The 7,808-nt window shown below is 34.9% G+C and overlaps 1 protein-coding gene across 12 annotated transcripts in view; it reads left to right on the forward strand.

Moving 5' to 3' along the window:
* ppfia2 (PTPRF interacting protein alpha 2) overlaps window positions 1-7,808 on the forward strand; it is a 198,361-nt gene that overhangs the window by 55,817 nt on the left and 134,736 nt on the right. The window lies entirely within an intron of this gene.

Below are 7,808 nucleotides of genomic sequence, written 5' to 3' on the forward strand. Positions count from 1 at the left end.
CACGTTTAAACTTCTATTCCAACAGCAAAAGTAGTTAAAACATTTCAAAGGGATCACAGTGAAACAAGCATTAAGCGTTTTCAGGTCACTGACTGACCTTCTCTAACTTGTCCTGTTTTTCTTCTCTTCCTCTGCTTCATGGACCAACGCCCCGTCACCACAGGTAAACTGATCTTCACTGTTTCTCCTCAGAGTTTGGGGGGTGGGGGTGGGGGGGTGGGGTGGGCTCATGCAAACAAAACTAAATGGAGGTCTCAGGATAAAACCGTGAGAAGCTCAGACTCGGTCCACAGCTCCATCTGGATCGGTGGTTTGGACGTTTTATTCATGCTGACTGATCAGTTTATGACGTCACTGTTCAGTCCTCTCTGTGTTTGTATGGAGATGACTTGGGTGGAGCTAGGAGTGAGAATGGGAGATGGTTGTGATTGCTCTTCTATTTATTCCTTTGTTGATTGATGTTTATTCTGTTGTTTTTACTGTCATTCTTATGGTTCCAGGAAATGTTGTTTTACTTTGTCTGCAATGCAGCTGCATGAAGGACATGTGATACTTGATTTGATTTGATTAATTTGATTTGATTAATTGAATGATTGATTTAGTTGGTTGATTAATTACTTCATTGTTTGATGAATGTGTTTGGTTGGTTGCTCTTTTTTGGTCTCTTGGTTTGATTAGTTTGACTGGTTTCGGTTGATTGATTGAATACATAGTTTGGTTGGTTGATTAATTGCTTGATTGATGTGATTGGTTGGTTGGTTTCTTATTTTTAGTCTATTAGTTAAATTTTTTGATTTTGTTTAATTGGTTTGATTTGAATGATTGACTTGAGTTGATTGATTGAATAATTAATTGGGTTGGTTTGTTGTTTGATTTTGTTTTAACTTATTTATTTTATTGGTTGTTTGCTTGTTTAATTTGGTTAATTGATTTTTTTCGTTGATTTGATTGATTGAATATTGATGGATTGGTTTGATTGATTTAAATGGTTTGATTTATTTATTTATTTAATTTGATTGATTGATTGAATAATTGATTTAGTTGATTGATTAATTACTTCATTGTTTGATTAATGTGTTTGGTTGGTTGCTCTTTTTTTGGTCTATTGGTTTGATTTGATTAGTTTGACTGGTTTCCGTTGATTGATTGAATAAATCATTTGGTTGGTTGATTAATTGCTTGACTGATGTGTTTGGTTGGTTTCTTATTTTTAGTCTAATACTTTAATTGGTTTGGTTTGAATGATTGACTTGAGTTGATTGATTGAATAATTAATTGGGTTGGTTTGTTGATTGCTCGGTCGTTTGATTTTGTTTAACTTATTTATTTGATTGGTTGTTTGCTTGTTTAATTTGGTTGATTGATTTTTTTTTGTTGATTTGATTGATTGGATATTGATGGATTGGTTTGGTTTGATTGATTTGATTGGTCGATCAGATGATTGATTTGGTTTATTGTTTTTTTTCTTGCGTATTTAAATTAATTTATTTGTTTGGTTGATGCTGTTGATTGATTGATTGATTGATCTGACCCTAAAAAATGATGAAATATCTCTGTTTCATGTTCAAGTTAGTGAGAGGAAATGACATATTATAGTTTATTTATTATTGTTTATTTATTCAGCACAAATAAAAGAAACACACACACTAATTATGACACAGTATACAAAGAACACAAAGCATAAAATCCTCCATGTGTTCATGAAAAACAAGCTAACGTTCAGGGAGGTGGAAGTACCCCAAAACCTTTTGTTTTATTTGTCAGAATAACTCGAGTTATAAACCGACCAATCAGAAGCCTCAATCAAAGTAGGCGGTCTCATGGTCACATGCAACGTGTGAAGCGTTCAACAGAGTACCCCACGTTCAAGTGTGGACTCACACCTGATTGGTGGGAGCGGTTGCCTTGGAAACGCTGACCAATCACTGCACACTGATGACATGAATCCAACATGGCGGCGTCCACATCGTCAATTGACTTACTGGAGCTGAATAATTTTCTATAGATGACCTCACACTCACTTGGTCCAGTTCTTTTATACAGTCAATGGTTGAATCTGAAAGTATTTTCAGAAAAGTTTTTGTCATAATGGTGGAGTGGCCAGCACTCTCGTCTCACAGTAAGAAGGTCCTGGTTCAAATTTTGTCCACGTTTTCTCAAAAACATCTTAGTTGATGACTCTAAATTGCTCCAAGGCGTACCCTGGGGCAGACTTTTGTAACACGCCCTCGCCTAACGTTTGCTGGGATAGGCTCCAGCAGCCACGTGACCCCAATGGTTTAAATGGGCTTTACGGTGACGCCTTCACAAAGACGCCAAACAGAGCCTGATTTCAGCTGATCCTCATGGCAACTGTGTACGTGTGAACGGTAGCTGCTAAAAATGTTGATGTTCAGTGTTAAACCTGATCCAAAAATAGTTATCAGAGCCGGAAATGACAAAAAATAAAATCTTTTGCTGTTTGTCACCTTTCAGAGGGCTGATATTTGGATGGAATCCGCGACTTCCCAGCGTTTTGTGTCGTGTACAGTAGAAACTTTCTGGTTTTTGTGATGCAGCTGCAGCATAAGAGGCAATTACAGGCAGCAGCTGAGGCGGCGGCCTTTCAGCGGCGCTCCGGTTTACTGCCATCCTGCACGGAAATGCTTTTATTTCAAATGAAACCAAGCAGGAAGTAAATCATTTAGTCTGAACTGAAGCAGAATATCTAGAAAACTTTATTTTATAACCTGGATAGAGTAAACCAGGCTGTGTCTTTTCTTTAAGGAAAACTGCCATAGGTGGGAGTGTTCTTACAGTCGGAAGGTTTCATTGAATAGTTTGGCTCAGGTGAAAGAATTTATATATAAAAAATAGAAACTTCATTATTTTTGTAAATCAAAACCTAACGTTTGTTATTTTGCTAGAAGGAGTCGTCTTGTGCTTGAAGGATCGCTCAGTTTTTAGCTCTTTTGTTTGATCAAAAAGTCAAAATTAAGCAGAAATAAAAGAAAAAGGATGCAGGGATTCTACAAAATAAAAGTCCAAACCGCTACTTTTAACTGATAGACGTTATTAACTTAAATAATGAGTTGTAAAATGAATGAAAACTCCATATTAGAAAAAAATATATGTTAAATCAACTCAAACCAGAGCTTTTTGGAAAATGAATTTTCATCCTTCAAAATAAAGTACCCCCCCCAAAGAAAAAAAAAAACAGATTTTAGATTTAATTGTGGAAAATCTGTTTATGACGCACAATTTGGGACGTCATTACAATAAAAAAAGAACATCCTCGCCGATCTAAGCTGAGCCTGAACACGGAATCTGTGAGGAGCTGCAGCCACTTTCTCAGCTTCAGATGTGAAGACGATCTATTCCGAAGGAGCTTTGCATCAAAACAGACATAAAAACATTAAATTTGACCCTGATCATCTCGAATCAGCAATAACCTTTCATCTGTTGACCTACAAATGTGACTATTTGAGAGGGATCTGCAGCACTTCCTGGTCTGGTGAGACCTCCTCGTTTCTAAAGATTCATCCCTAAAGGATTCTCTTTGTTGGAGATCATGACGTAAATCCATTTAAACCAACCGGACGTTATCTGGGATCAGCAGAGAGGAAATGATGGAGGAAGTTTGTGCTTCAGGGTCACCGATGAAGATCTACGCTGTACAAGTCTGCCCTCTAGTGGTGAAATGTGGACTTTTTGAGATGCAACATTAAGAATAAAAACTGCTCATTTGATAAGATTACATATTTAAAAATTATACTTTTTATTAAAAAAAAAAAAAAAAAAAGAATAGAGGCTTATAGTGTCAATTCAAATCAATCTTTATTTATACTTCTTTAGACAACGTAGCACAAAGTGCTTCATACTTGCTTGGATATTGTAAAAAGCCAAAACTGAAGTTGTTTCTATGAATATAAATAGCAGTTAAAACACTTATATATTTTTAAAGATGATTTACTAATGATTTAGGTTTTTATTTTGGATTTAAAAACCCCAGGTGTGCCTAATAAAGTGGCCGGTGAGTGTAGGTTGAATGAAATGATTTGATTTAAAAATCACTAATCTAAAATCATCTGGAAATCTAAGGTCAATCCGGAAACTTTTACTGTCTAAAATCACTGTGGAAAGGAAGTGTGTGTGAGCACTTCCTGTTTCAGATAAAAAAAAAAAAAAAAGAACCACACATTTTTGTTTTGTTTCGCATCTTCTTGAAGCCAAATTTTAGGTAAAAATAAGTTTCCAAACTGCACATTTTTTTCAGTTTTTCAATGAAATATTATTTTTCCTCAAATGTTTGGTCATAAATACCCATAAATTACAAGAAAAAGATGAAACTTTCACTAAAAACGTATGATGTTAACATATTTCTGTAGAAAATAGTGAAAAAATTATAATTACATGTTTTAATTTACAAGATTGTGAACTGCCCAGATTGTAATTCTTAATTAAATTACAGTGAAAATGAATTATTGCATCCCTGATTTTAAAAAAGTTGTATAAAAACGAACAAAAAGCAAATAATTTAAACAAAGATGTGTAACGGAAACACAAAAAAATCTGTTCATTTCTGTCAAATACGGAGAAAAGCATCAAAAGTACTAAGAATGTTCAACAATAAAAAATAAATAAAAAATACAAACTGAAAATTTTGGAAATTAGAAGCCTAACGAGATTAAATTTGGCCACTCTTTTTTAAGAAATCACAAATCGAAAATCATCTGGAAATTTAAAGTCAGTCCGGATACTTTTATTGTCTAAAATCACTGTGGAAAGGAAGTGTGTCTGCACTTCCTGTTTCAGAATAAAACAAACTACACAATGTTGTTTTGATTTGCATCTTCTGGAAGACAAATTTGAGGTAAAATAGGTTTCCAAACTGCATTTTTTTCCCTGTTTGCTCAATTAAATATTGTTTTTTCCTCAAATGTTTGGTTAGAAATAATTTACAAGAAAAGGATGAAACTTTAACTAAAACGTATAATATTAACACATTTTATAGAAAATAGTGAAAATTTGATAATCACATTTTTTTTTAATTTACAGGTCAGTGAACGGCTCACATTGTAATATTTAATTAAGTTACAGATAAAGTAAATTGCTGCATCCCTGATATTAAAAATGTTCTATAAAATTTAATACAAGATAAATAATTTGAACAATGACAAAAAAATTCTGTGCATTTCTGTCAAATATGGAGGAAAACCTCAAAATGAGTAAAAATGTTAAACAATTAAAAACAAAAAATTAGGGAAATTTGAATATTTGGCAACTTTTTTTCCTATAATTATTATGTGTTCATCTAATAAAAATGTATGTTAAGTTATCGTAAGATTAGAAATACATGTTTTAGTCTCCTTTTTTTTGCTTGTCTTGATATTTAACTATATTGTATTTGAAAATAGATTTTAATCAGCCAAATTTAATGTCAAATCCTCCATAGTTTCCTCTGTAGTGAACGTTTTCTCCAGTAGATGGCGCCTGTGTCACAAGACAAACGCTGAGTTCTGGTCTCCTGCAGCCTCAGTTTGTCCTTCATCAGACCTCCTCCTCCTCCATGTTGATTGATCTCTACAAAATGATGATGAGGATGTGAGAGTTTCACTACGGTTCCTGAACGTGGCGGCGGACTCCCGGTGACGGGCGGGTTGAAGGCCATACATCACGGCTCATTTCTGTCAGCGCGCTCTCATTGACTTCCTAATGATCTTTATCGGGTTAAAGGAGCCAATCCAGATGGAAACGAACGATTTTCTGCTTTTCTGGTCTAGACGGGAGGTTATTGCAGGTGTCAGGCTTTATGAAAGCCCCGGTGACGATCCGGTGTCGGCCCGTTAATGCTGTCAGCGCGGATTCACTTCTGACTCCTAATGAGGTTCTGGAGACGGGCAAAGAGCTGAAGCGAGGATTCTCTTTAGCCTTTATTTTCTTGAACATTTAACCATTTTTTAACCAACTCTGATCATTTTTTGACCATGATTGTCGTTATTGGCCAAAAAGCTGTCGTTTTCTTGGACATAGTTTCTCCAGGAGTTCATGAGAAACCATTGGACCATTGGCGCGGAGCAGTCCTACTCCCCCTTCCCGCGAGAGCTCTCTGTTTACACTCTCCTCCGCTAGCTAACACCACCAATCTAACATTAGCTGTACATCAAAAATGGTGAGCATTATTGGAAGTATGCAGCTGTGCATTTCTGAGTAGGTCTATGATGTACTCGGATACTTGGATACTCGCGATCTGCACCAAAAAGTATGAATATTCCTCCAAAGTCGCCGTTTTGCGATCTTTATGAATGTTGTAAAATCAAATTTCAGGATTATAGCTCTAAAGTAGTGCTGCTACAAACGATTATTTTAATAGTCGACTAATCACCGATTATTTCTCCGATTAGTCGACTAATCGGGTCATGCACAAAGTGGATATAAAACTAAAAAATAGCCAAAAAAGCCTAAATTAGCCAAAACAGCTAGCATGTAGCTGAAAAATAAGCTAAACACAGAAATAGCCAAAAACGCCTAAATTAGCCAAAGCAGCTAGCATGTAGCTGAAAAATTAGCTAAACACAAAAATAGCCAAAAAAGCCTAAATTAGACAAAACAGCTAGCATGTAGCTGAAAAATTAGCTAGACACAAAAATAGCCAAAAAAAGCCTAAATTAGCCAAAACAGCTAGCATGTAGCTGGAAAATTAGCTAAACACAAAAATAGCCAAAAAAAGCCGGAATTAGCTAAAACATCACAGCTAGCATGTGGCTGAAATATCCAAAATTAGCCTAAAAAATCTTAATAAATGCCAAAATGGTCCAAAAAACTAGCATAATACCATTATAACTTTCAACTTTACTACACTCTGACTCCATATATTATAAAGTACCGACTAATCGACTATTAAATTAGTTGTTGACTATTTTAATAGTCGATTAGTTGACTAATCGTGGCAGCCCTATTCCAAAATGCAGAATAATGTTTGATTTTAAGTTTATAATCTAAAAATAATCTAAATATGCAACTCTACTGTCACCGGAACTCTTCAAAATAAAGTGTCGGTGAAGCTTCCTGTTTTCAAAGTAAAACTAGCAAATTTTTTTTTTCTTTTTACTTGATAAAAATGAGGCAGAAGTTCAGTTTACTGAGATAAGTTCTGAAAAAAACAAGTTTTTTAGCTCCAGTATTTACATTATTTTGATTAACTCTTCATCAGTTGACGCACTTAACTAACGGATCCTGAATCTAAAGCGAAGAAAAGCGGCTTTTCATATCGACTTCACATCGATTCAGGTTTTGCTGAACTTTGAGGATGGAAAAACTGTGGAGAATATTTTCAGAATTTGTTGTTAAATGATGCAAAGCAACAGTGATTTTTAGGTTTTCTTTACTTAAGTTAACTAGAAAGTTGACAAAAAAAACCTTGTCTGTCTAAATCTTTGTGTTTCTATCAGTTTTGTTCATTCTGATCTCCTGTTCTAAATAAAAGTATAAAAGATGGTAATTCAACATATATCCTTTTAATTTAATTCATCCAGTAAAAAGATATAGTACACTGTACAAACATATTAAATAGTAAGAATCGTGGTTTGATCTGTGAATCGTTGATTCACGAATCGATCAGATCGCCGCCTAAGTAACGATCCACAGCTCTAGTTTCTCTATGGGTGCAGGAAGAAAAGGATATGCTGGTATATCGCGATATTTCGTTTGGCGATACTTATATCAATTTAAAATGTACTACTCTTCTTGATCGATTGATCGTCTTTGGACATATTGCGATACTTATCGTATTGCGAAACACGTATCAGGATATGTATCTGTACTCCTGC

Source organism: Oryzias melastigma, linkage group LG23, assembly GCF_002922805.2.
Source record: "Oryzias melastigma strain HK-1 linkage group LG23, ASM292280v2, whole genome shotgun sequence".
NCBI classification, from domain to species: domain Eukaryota; kingdom Metazoa; phylum Chordata; class Actinopteri; order Beloniformes; family Adrianichthyidae; genus Oryzias; species Oryzias melastigma.